The sequence below is a fragment of the Antedon mediterranea genome, chromosome 2, assembly GCF_964355755.1.
Source record: "Antedon mediterranea chromosome 2, ecAntMedi1.1, whole genome shotgun sequence".
Lineage (NCBI taxonomy): Eukaryota > Metazoa > Echinodermata > Crinoidea > Comatulida > Antedonidae > Antedon > Antedon mediterranea.
The window spans coordinates 16,497,358-16,506,356 of NC_092671.1; the positions used below are offsets into that span (position 1 = coordinate 16,497,358).

Sequence of the window (8,999 nt, forward strand, 5' to 3'; positions counted from 1 at the left end):
CCTTCCACATGTCCGGCCATGGCCAGGTTATAGATTCTTTACCAGCGGTCACACTATTTCTACTTTGCAATATACAGTCTGCTGTTGCAAGATTTAGAAGGTATATATTCACTGAACTTTGCATGTGTTTATTTTTCGCAATAATGATGATAGTAGATATGTTACCGACAAGTCCAACGAACACGACGATTGGAAGAAATATATAAATTGAATATCTTTCCAAGTCAGTGTATAAAAATGGCTGAATGATCGAATCCCAATCCTCTTCGTCAGACAAGCTACTGTTGTTTGCCATCACTAAAAACAAAATTAACAATTAGTGAGTGGGATGATATATAGGTAAGGCCTACACAATTTTCATTAGGTGTTTATTTAATTTATTTTTTCCATCTTTCAATGGGTCTAATACATAGATAAAAGTTTTGGTCCTCTCTCCTTTATCTTTTTTTGTGTAATGTATTATACTACATGGACAATTGTCTGAAATAAAAGTTGAATTGAATTGAATTACGGTACAAAAACATTAATAAATAATTAATTCTCCTATATGCGGAAATAGCAAAACATACAGAGTGATACAGCTGGTATTTGATTACAGTACAGTGTATAAGGAAATATTCGTTGTTTATGGATGTTAATTTTTTTCCTTTACTTTTCTAGATGATGCAGTACACATAATTTATCGACTATTCACGGGTCATATTAAGCGTACGTAGACGGTCTGTGTTTTTCCCTGGTTTGGTGAAATCTGAGGGTTTAATTTGTCCATTATATTATAATATGTTTGATTTTTGTTCAAAATAGCTTTGAGGGCGCAATTGAGTTTTCCATAATAAAGAATTTATTCTCCTTTATATAACGCCTAAATAAATTCATGTCATTTGATTGAACGATTCGTTAATTATTCTTTTTAAATTTTTTTTTTTTCGTGTACGGAAAAAAAATCTTCTCGCGTACGAAAAATATATTTAAACAGCGCCGCCTATTTGTTTTAAAAAACAATACAGTAAAACATTTTGAACTCTCGTCGTGTCGCGACGGAATTACGGAGAGAGATTTAAATTTGCTTCATTAAATCGTTTGTATGATTTTGTTATTAATTAATGGGAACAAAGACGTGAAATCGACGAAAAAAATAGCTTAGATCAGTTTCAGTTGCCCGTCGAGGTTTTGTAATGCTATCTAGCCTAGAATTGTTTGGTCGTTTGTTGACATAATTAACACTATACAGTATTTGTGTTTATAAAACCAAATAAATAAATATATATATAATTGTTTTGCAATGTAAATATGTTAAATTTAATGAATTGAATGTGAATCAAATGTAGCCTACCAGGTTTATTCAATCTAATTCAAATGACAGGAATCTATTTAGATGATAGGCCTATAAAATATTTATATTCGTGGAATGGTACAAATATAACCTTTCATTATTCACTTCATGGTATTATTTGCACCATTCCACTCATAAACATTTATTATTTGTTTAAAAATACGAGGCTAGGTATTACAGTAGAGGGTTGTGACGCGCCCTCAAAGCCCATCTGATGGACAGTTCTTAAACGGAAAGACCCTATTGTGGACAACATACACAATGGACAAATACATCCCATATGGACAGATTTCCCAACACCAGCTTCTTCCTTCCATCATTTAAGGATTGTAGGATTACTACATTTCAAGTTATCTGCAAAGGTACCGGTCTTTTAGTACGATTTTTTCCGTGCATTCGATCAAACATACTAAAGTGGTAATCGATATACATTATTAACGTCAGATTGATGACTCTAATTAACTTGTTAAAAGTTATCGTCCTAACTGTAAAATTGCCAATAATGCCACATTCCGTCGTGTCGTTGTATTGTAATATTGATTAAAATATCTTTTTTCATTTTGTTTACTGCATTTTTGCAAACGTACAGGTAATAAACACAAAATTTATATTACGCAAGTCTATAAACATAATTTCAAACACGAATTTATGAAACGATAATAATATAATGTTCTAAAAACGTAATTGCAGGTAAAATTAGCTTCACGAACAAATAAAACGATATTATTTTGTGAAGATAAATTGCGATGATGACAATTGACAAATCATCACAAAATTAAGTAAAGTATTGAACGCTTGGTGCATATATTAATTTAACTATAACTTACTACTTTTACAAATGTTGTTTAAATACTTTGTTCTTCAAGTTCTTCGAAGTTAAATGCAATTCGTTCAGTCCAATTATTGGTTTCTACAGACTTATTAATTCATAAATATATTATAAATTGTGTTTTTCAAATTACATATTATTTTTTTCAAATTACATATTATTTTCCTTCGATTATAGTATTCACTTCAATGTACGGGTTTAACAGGGCAAAGAATGAGGCTGACCAACCAGATGAGGATATCTACAGACTTGTATATTCCAACAAAAGGATATGTGAAATTGTTGGAACATCTTCCGTGAGGGACTGCATATACAGTCAGTATATCCGATACGTTGGTCATATCTGTAGAGGACCGAATACATCAATTACAAAAAAGATGCTGTTTGCTGTACTATCGTGATCCGTGGATTAAAATTTCTCGAATTTTGAGTATGACAATCAGGCAAGCCAAAGCCATTACGGAATCGAAGAAAATTCTTAACGAACACCTTTCAGTAGGCTATTTGGTGCTGAATAGGTTTTTGACTCCAGTATGTATGTACGGTTACAATTTACTTAGGCCTAATTTATTTTCTCGCTAATATGCTCTTTTTTTTTCTTTTTTTTTAATTTATAAACTTATTTTACATGGATGACATTTTCATTAAAAATAAGGTTCTTACAAATAATACATAATTAAAGAAATGCATGCATAATAATGAACAGTCATAAGTTACAAAAGTTAAAAAATTGTTTTTGTTTGTTTTAGATTATAGAACGACATACAAGTACAATTACATTTTTAATACAGATACAGAATTAATAATAATAAAAAGTTCAGTAAGTACATCACAATTACACAGGGTCTCGACTCAAGTTGAAGATTCTATTTACATTTTTTTCTAGAAATCAGTTGAAATGTCGGGATTTTGATTTTTAAATGTTGATGTTTATTATATTATTATAAAATAATAAACAACTGACTTACTTTGAAACTGGAGATGATGTTGACCACCAGAATGACGTCAGTGAAACTTTTACCACTGGAGAGATACAGGTCAGTGTAAAATTCAAACGCACAGTTTCAATGGCTGACGAACTGAAAAAAGAACAAAATTTAACGGTTAGCATGGACCAAGATTTTCAAATCACAACAAAATTCTTTAATTGGCACTTTGCGAAATTAGCGACGAATGTTAAATGTACCAAATATATATATAGGTTTATTATTATGAAGCAGAAATAAATCTAATCCAGCTTTTACAACTAATAAAACGAGGAATAAAATGAGGAATAAAATGGGAATAAAATGAGAAATAAAATGAGGAATGTGCGGAATCATCATCATATCTATTCTATTGAATTTGTAAATGGTCACACTTTCTATTATTAGGTCAAATATTGTTTGAAGGTTTGCATGGCGAAATAAAATGTTGATAAAAAGTTTGCGGTACACCATGTATATTAGTTCTGAAAAGAACTGTTGAGTTTCTCGACGTTTCGATCAATATGCTTTGATCGTCCTCAGGATTGAGAAACTTTATATCAACATATTATTAGGTCCTTACCATTGCATAGAGCACATGAACCACAACTAATGCAAAAACAAAGAAGAAAAAAATACTATCTCTAAAAACAGCATCAACATCAATCTTTACCACTCTTTTTTAAAACAAAGTAAATGGTTATTAAAATAAACCTTATCACGGAATATTAATAACAGAAAATAAAATTACCTTTTTGCGCAATCGGACAATCAATGACGACGATACTAACGTTTTGGCGGGAAGTGGTAAACTGCGATTCCAAAGACAATACGAACTGTCATTCGTCTAACTGGTATATAAACACATAGATTTCGGCCAACTAGATTGTTTCACTGATGAGTAATTAATTATGAATTCGCACAACTGGTACTTCCTTTCAGTAATAGGCGTGAGTTTAATGGTATAATTAATTTGCGTTCATCTCAATTGTTTCATATTTATTTTAAATATTCTTGAATACATACAATAATAGCCTTACACCTAATATTATTAAAAATCAATAATTATATAAGTAATAATAATAAGTATATTGGCATATTTCTATTATATAAAATATTAGCCGTTTAATTGGAAATACAACCACTCAATTCGGATGGTTTATTACTAAAATACATCAAATATTACTCAAATATATCACTAAGTACAGCTTTTAAAATTATGATTATTTATTAATAAATGATTAGAATAACACAATCATTTTATCACGGTATACTATTAATATTTTTATATTATATTAAAACTACAGTATTGCATTTATTGACAAAATAATCAAACTGTATTTCAATGCAACAATCGTATTCGATTAGGTTAATTACTTACATAACGTTTAACATTGTTTGCGTTAAAATTACTCTAAAAATCTATCAATATATGAAACCTCGTTTTGGTTTCTGTTTACTATCTAGTAAATTACAATCAATTCATGCAGGTATGTTTATCGTGCGTACATCGTGCATACTTTGTACGCAATATGCGTATTATATTCATCACTAAATCATTTTAAACCAGATACTGGAATATACAAGTATGTATGTACTGTATATACACTAATAGGCATATCCAATATAAATATAAATAATATGCCTAATCTAAATTAATTAACTACATCGTCATACGTACATGTGCTTAAGAATGATACACGGACAATTTATTTGAGTTCAGAAAGTTCACATACTACTCGCTAAAATATGAAAACATTTATTAAGTCTTAAATACGCACTGAATTTACAACGCAGTACCGGTTGATATCGTGTTAATACCCGAGTTTCTTCTCTTCTCTGTCTTTTTCCATGAAAACCCATACAATTCCAAAAATGCCTTTTTGAAGGAATCATTCGCAATATTGTAAATTATTGGATTAATAGAGGAGTTAATAAAAGCTAAATATCTAAAAATATTAGAAAATCTCACAAGTAAATCCCAATTAACGTTAGGGCTTCTGAAAGAGTAAATCCAAAGTGCATTATGGGGTGCCGTGAGAATGACATAAACAAAAACAGTCGCAATGACGGTGGTTAACGCTTTCCGCTCATAATTTCTTCGATTACTTGCTGCTGAAATCTCGGTTTTCTTTTTAGAACATGGTTTAAACAGAGAAAAGCATATCGCCAGATATAGCGGCATCATTATGATTAGGTATACTAAAAACAACCAGAATTCAAATTCTATAACCATATACATAGCACTACATACTTTATAGTCAGTATCGGGACTACACAACACACACACGGACGTAGTATGTGGTGCCCCCTTCCACATGTCCGGCCAGGGCCAGGTTATAGATTCTTTACCAGCGGTCACAATATTTCTACTTTGCAATATGAAAGAAATGACCCATATAGCGCAGCATATTTTAATTGTACGTTTCTTTGAAATATATGACCGATATTTCAGTGGCATTGTTATCGCTAAAAAGCGTTCGAATGAAATTGCCATAATCAGGGTTGCCGAAACCATGTAGGCCGAATCTACAAAAACAAAAGTAAATTTGCAATACTCTGCGGGAATAATGCTATTATCGTAAAAAATATGTAGCGGACTATAAATAACATTAACCCAAATATAAATTGAAGAAAACAAAAGCACAAGACAGTCTGAAATCGCAAGATTTAGAAGGTACATATTCACTGAACTTTGCATGTGTTTATTTTTCGCAATAATGATGATAGTAGATATGTTACCGACAAGTCCAACAAACACGACGATTGGAAGAAATATATAAATTGAATATCTTTCCAAGTCAGTGTATAAAAATGGCTGAATGATCGAATCCCAATCCTCTTCTTCTTCTTCTTCTTCTAACAAACTACTGTTGTTTGCCATTGCTGAAAAAAAAATATATATATATAATAGTAGAGTAGAGAAATACGTATAGTTTGTTCGTCCCTCTAATTAATAAAAAGTCTGGTTCACGGTCTTTACACGTGTTGCTAGGCTCAAGACTGGTATTTTATGAAGTACAGTAGAACTGCTATTAAGGGGATACTCTCCGGATAGAAAGTGTCAGCTTAATAGGAAATAACAACAAATATATATATACACACAACAGGCAAAGAACATTAATTCTAAACCACCCGATGATATACTGAAATTTAATTAATTAATTTGAAACGATAAAGATGACGAAATCTGTGAGAATGAGAAAAAGTCGCCCCAACCGAGACTCGAACTCGGACCGCCTGCTTGATATGCAGATGTCCTAACCATTAGACCACTGGGGCTTTCATGGTATTGTTCGAACTCGATTGGATAGCGACTCTTTAACATTCTCGGCGTGGTACGGCGGAACAGCACTAGTCCTCAGTTGTATGCACGCGCAACAGAGATCAAATTGATACGCCCTCATCTTTCAGTATTTTTATTCACGAGGCGGGATCTCCGAAGAGATACTTTTATATAAACACAACAGGCAAAGAACATTAATTCTAAACCGCCCGATGATATACTGAAATTTAAAGCTCAGATACAGGCATGAATTTTAAATATAATATCTGATTAATTGTACATAAATCAAATATTTGTAACAGAAATCAAGACGAAAAAGCATGAATTTCCCTTAATATGGCAAAAATTTGCCATAAAAACCAGGAAGACTTTTTTTCAGTAGTTAGGTAGTTTAACCTATGTAATAACATGTCTGGTGACTCCATAGAAGGTGAAAAAAGATAGTGGATATACGGTGAATAATTTTTGCTTTAGCATGAAAATAAAAATCTGAAGTTGAATAAAAATACTAGAAATGTAAAATACAAGTTATATTACCTATATTTAGTCATTTGATAACATTTTTTACCACACCGTTTATTTTTCATAGCTTTTTAAAATGCCTCTCTATTTACAAAATTTGTGTATAAAAGAATAGAGATTTTACTGTGTAAGTTGAACTATCCCCCCACTGATAAGAAAGTGCTTATTTTCAACAAGCTCGTGTAACACAAATAAAATCCCAAAAATTATGAAACATAGGGGAAACTATAGATCGATAATTATTGGAATGTATGATCAATAGAAATTTGTTGCCCGCACCTGGCCTTTAATTAATTAATTTGAAACGATAAAGATGAGGAAATCTGTGAGAATGAGAAAAAAAAAAATATATATATATATATATAAATCATACTGTAAATTATAGAAACAGTGCTCATATTCGGAACATGATCTCATAATCGCGTCGAGCATAGCTCATTGGCGAAAGTTCCGTATTTTTTAGTTGTATGAAAAAATGTCTCTGGCGGGATTCGAACCTGCAACCTCTCGCTTACAGGGCGAGTATCATACCACTAGACCACAGAGCCATGTATGGTATATATATATATGCACTGATGAAGGGCTAGTGTTGCCCGAAAGCTCTGCTAACTTTTCTGGCTGTTTTATTTCTCGTTTTGATTTAGCCTTTCGCTTTTATTTTGTATTTCCATTGAGATCCAGCCACTGATACCCACAGCATTGTCATTTTTTCAGTAATTTGCCTTTGGATATATATTTATATAACTAAAGAATTACGTGTTAAAATTATAGTTTCTAATAATACTATTAGGCCTAATTATTAGTCTCTAAAGCCATGTCTATTCTAGTGTGACGTGTGTGTGTTAGGTATGACACAGTCCGAGTAATTAGTCAGCAAATTTAAACAATAAACCTTACACAAAAATACAATTTTTATTCTCGTGGGTCTAATCTTCCTATCTCATGTGTTCATATACGCGCATTTTTAAAGTTCCTTTGAGTACATGCATATTGTTTGCTAATAAAATAGCAGAATTAAAATATTACAGAACACAAATTAAACACATTCTTTATTCTTGTGGGTCTAAGCTTTCTTTGGGCTATGTCAATTACTAACTGTCGATTAGCCTCGACACATTTTGCATAGTGGTGTGTGTGAAGAATTAAGAGTGCGCGAAGGCAATCACGTGAATTGACCTAGAATCCGGATGTCTAGTCTCTCTTCGACAATTATCCTAAACCAGACGACTATTCTCTTTTCGTTATGTCGGAATTTGTTTACTTTAACGATGTATTGTCCCACAAACCATGAAAAATCAGACTTTGAATAGGCAATTTTGCAGTTTTAATGTTATTCACAATTCGTAGAAAAACAATCAACAAAAATAATGATTTCACTTATAAAAAGACAAAGTAAACGTTTTTGTGTGACAGATTATTTGACTCAATTTCTTTCTGATAAATATTGTTTTCCTCTGTCCAATTTTTGGTCAAAGTGAATAACTATTGAAGTGCCATATTCAACAACAAAAATATTTTTTCAAGCCCACTATATCTTCAATAAACCTCAGATTGTGACACCAATATATAATAAACGAATAACTTACTTTGAAATTGGATTGATATGTTGTTGAGAAGAAAAAAAACGGCCAAAATAACGATTATGATGATGGAAAGATAGACCACGGGAACTTCAAAATGATCACGTCAATGAGCTGAAAACGAAATATCACACGTGAGTTGGAATTGTATCGATGATATACATGTAAACATATGTATATAATGTAGGCATATAAAAAATCGGGAAAACAATCCTAAAAATATATACTTCAGGAGAAAAAATACCCTTAACCATATCACACAATCAATATTCTCCGATTGTGTTAATGGATAAAAAGTTAAATGATATAAATCGAAATTAAATGTTACCTTCTTAGCGTAATAATGTTCAGGAGAGTAAGAGAACTTTGTGTATACCTGCGATTCACAATAAACTATGCGATCAAGAACCACCTGTACCGCAACTGTGGATGTAAGACGAAATGCACTTTACTTATACTGTTTCTGCTTCATATTTTACATTCT

General features: G+C 31.6%; 2 long non-coding RNA genes and 1 other non-coding gene across 3 annotated transcripts; all 3 read right to left on the bottom strand.

Annotated features, from left to right (window-relative positions):
- Positions 1–242: 242 nt before the first annotated feature.
- On the bottom strand, positions 243–4,041 carry LOC140039725 (uncharacterized). The gene is made up of 3 exons (XR_011842568.1): positions 3,879–4,041; positions 3,131–3,241; positions 243–297 (listed from the first exon to the last, which is right to left on the bottom strand). It is a non-coding gene; the product is annotated as an uncharacterized lncRNA (long non-coding RNA).
- A 1,421-nt stretch (positions 4,042–5,462) lies between these two features.
- LOC140039726 (uncharacterized) lies at positions 5,463–8,945 on the bottom strand. The gene is made up of 3 exons (XR_011842569.1): positions 8,844–8,945; positions 8,522–8,629; positions 5,463–6,013 (listed from the first exon to the last, which is right to left on the bottom strand). It is a non-coding gene; the product is annotated as an uncharacterized lncRNA (long non-coding RNA).
- On the bottom strand, positions 7,412–7,483 carry Trnat-ugu (transfer RNA threonine (anticodon UGU)). The gene has a single exon. It is a non-coding gene; the product is annotated as a tRNA-Thr (tRNA).
- Positions 8,946–8,999: the final 54 nt, after the last annotated feature.